Below are 3,319 nucleotides of genomic sequence, written 5' to 3' on the forward strand. Positions count from 1 at the left end.
TATTTTTGTCAAAAATGCTTAACACAAATCTAAATCAAAAGGAATTCTTTAAGACAACTGGCCTGGGAACTTGAAAAATGGCAATGCTAGGAAGACAAAAAGAGGCAAGGGAAAAGATGATGAATGCTAGGAGACAAGAGAGCCAAGTGCAAACATGACTCTTGTTGCAGAATAAAAATTAAAAAAAAAAAAAAAAACTACAGAAAACATTTTGTGGACAATTGGAAAAAATTTAAATTGGACTGTAAATAGGACAATATTATTGTATCACTTAAATTTATTGGAAATAGTGATGATAATACAGTTACTTAGGGATGAAATGGGCTTCCCTGGTGGCTCAGCTGGTAAAGAACCAGCTTGCCAATGTAGGAGACACAAGAGATCGCGGGTTCGATCCCTGGGTCAGGAAGATCCCCTGGAGAAGGAAACGGCAACCCACTCCACTATTCTTGTCTGGAAAATTCCATGGACAGTGGAGCCTGGCGGGCTGCAGTCCATGGAATCACAAAGAGTTGGACACAACTGAGCGTGCACTCACAGCGATGAAGAAAAAGAAGAGATAGAACAATCAAGGAAAAAATCTAGCAGTTGATGCCTCCATGCCTGAAACTAGATGAAACGAGATTTTCTGCTATTCTTTCAAATTTTCTGTTAGAAATGATTTTCAAAATATAAATTCTGGGTGCTCACTTCGGCAGCACATATATTAAAATTGGAACGATACAGAGAAGATTAGCATGGCCCCTGTGCAAGGATGACACGCAAATTCGTGAAGTGTTCCATATTTTTAGGCAAAACACTCTCCAACATACATCACAGCAGGATCCTCTATGACCCACCTCCCAGAATATTGGAAATAAAAGCAAAAATAAACAAATGGGACCTAATTAACCTTAAAAGCTTCTGCACAACAAAGGAAACTATTAGCAAGGTGAAAAGACAGCCTTCAGAATGGGAGAAAATAATAGCAAATGAAGCAACTGACAAACAACAAATCTCAAAAATATACAAGCAACTCCTACAGCTCAACTCCAGAAAAATAAATGACCCAATCAAAAAATGGGCCAAAGAACTAAATAGACATTTCTCCAAAGAAGACATACAGATGGCTAACAAACGCATGAAAAGATGCTCAACATCACTCATTATCAGAGAAATGCAAATCAAAACCACGATGAGGTACCATTTCACGCCAGTCAGAATGGCTGCAATCCAAAAGTCTACAAGCAATAAATGCTGGAGAGGGTGTGGAGAAAAGGGAACCCTCTTACACTGTTGGTGGGAATGCAAACTAGTACAGCCACTATGGAGAACAGTGTGGAGATTCCTTAAAAAACTGGAAATAGAACTGCCTTATGATCCAGCAATCCCACTGCTGGGCATATACACTGAGGAAACCAGAAGGGAAAGAGACATGTGTACCCCAATGTTCATCGCAGCACTGTTTATAATAGCCAGGACATGGAAGCAACCTAGATGCCCATCAGCAGATGAATGGATAAGAAAGCTGTGGTACATATACACAATGGAGTATTACTCAGCCATTAAAAAGAATACATTTGAATCAGTTCTAATGAGGTGGATGAAACTGGAGCCTATTACACAGAGTGAAGTAAGCCAGAAAGAAAAACACCAATACAGTATACTAATGCATATATATGGAATTTAGAAAGATGGTAACAATAACCCTGTGTACGAGACAGCAAAAGAGACACTGATGTATAGATCAGTCTTATGGACTCTGTGGGAGAGGGAGAGGGTGGGAAGATTTGGGAGAATGACATTGAAACACGTAAAATATCATGTAAGAAATGAGATGCCAGTCCAGGTCCGATGCACGATACTGGATGCTTGGGGCTAGTGCACTGGGACGACCCAGAGGGATGGTATGGGGAGGGAGGAGGGAGAAGGGTCTAGGATGGGGAACACATGTATACCTGTGGTGGATTCATTTTGATATTTGGCAAAACTAATACAATTACATAAAGTTTAAAAATAAAATAAAATTTAAAAAAATAAAAAAAAATTAAAAAAACTAAATACCTGATATATTAAATATGTTTGCAAATTAGCTCTCAATCAGCTTTTTTGTTTTGCTTTATCAGAGTGAGTTATTTTATCCCGAACACGAAGCACCAATATAATCCATTGCTAGTGAACACTTAATATTCTGTATCTATAATAGAAAAATGAAGGATGGGTTAGTGGTGAGCCCCTGAAGCCAGGGTGCTTTTGAGACTTTAAGTGGGAGTAGCTCAGTCACAAAAGAAGAGAATGAGGGAGCTGTTGGCACATGGGCAAGATGTAATTTATTGCTTCTCCTTCTCTAGTGTGAATTAAATATGTTTCAAACATGAATCATACATTTTATATTGTCTTGACTTTGGGGAACTGGCAGAGTCTGTTTCTAAGCAGAACTGACTGACTGACTTCCTTCTCTAATCCATTTCCAAATTGTACTCCAATTACTCTTCCCACAAAGAAGATAAGAGGAGCTTTAACAGGCTTATTTCAGCATCCTGACGTGAGAAAGAAAACAGCATGCCTTGGAAACTGCACCTGACTGAATTAGAAGTCTGACTCTGCTAACCAGTTATATTACTTTAGACAAAGCACTCTCTCTCAGCAGCTCTCTCCAGCCTTCTTTTTAGTTTTTTGTGTTTAATAAAATGGACTAGTCGATGAATTGTACAATCTCTTCCTACTCAGACTTCCTGAAAGAGCTGTCCATGTACAATAGGCTGCCATTCCATATCCAGTGTCCAGCCCTCTCGTCAACATAGAAGGAATTCAATTTGTATTTAATAAAAGGAAAGAAAAACAGATACCAAACAATGGGTTGAACTTGAACACAACTTCAAAAACTTGTTGATCCGGAGAGTTCCTGATATTTGTTTATCTCTTTGCTTTCTCTCTTTTCAGGTTTAACTGTGCCTCCCCCAAAAGAGACTCCAGAAGTGAGGCCGGCATATATCACATATGACCACTAGATGGAAGCACGAACCTACCGCAGAATCACTCCTAATGCAGCAGGAGCGCTCAGGCAACAGAGCTTCTCCAAAGAGCACAACCAGCTCCCTATGGACAGTGACGGCCGCCCTGATTGGTGACTTTCCCTACACCCCTCCCCTTGGCCTTGATTATAAGGAACCAGTAGCCGCTACTGATGGGAACAAAACTGTTCTGTTGTTTCAGCCTTGGGATGTTGATCCTGATTTTATTTATATTTTTGAGATTTTGTTCCTCATGAGCTTTTCTCATTGATTTTGATTTTTTAAACTACTACATTAAAATATTATTTCTCTTGGTTCCTGAGGTT

At 39.4% G+C, this 3,319-nt stretch overlaps 1 non-coding gene across 1 annotated transcript; it reads left to right on the plus strand.

Annotated features, from left to right (window-relative positions):
- Nucleotides 1-682: 682 nt before the first annotated feature.
- On the plus strand, nucleotides 683-789 carry LOC138985069 (U6 spliceosomal RNA). Its single transcript, XR_011462308.1, has one exon. It is a non-coding gene; the product is annotated as a U6 spliceosomal RNA (small nuclear RNA).
- The last annotated feature ends 2,530 nt before the right edge of the window (nucleotides 790-3,319 follow it).

The sequence above is a fragment of the Bos mutus genome, chromosome 2 (genome assembly GCF_027580195.1).
Source record: "Bos mutus isolate GX-2022 chromosome 2, NWIPB_WYAK_1.1, whole genome shotgun sequence".
Lineage (NCBI taxonomy): Eukaryota > Metazoa > Chordata > Mammalia > Artiodactyla > Bovidae > Bos > Bos mutus.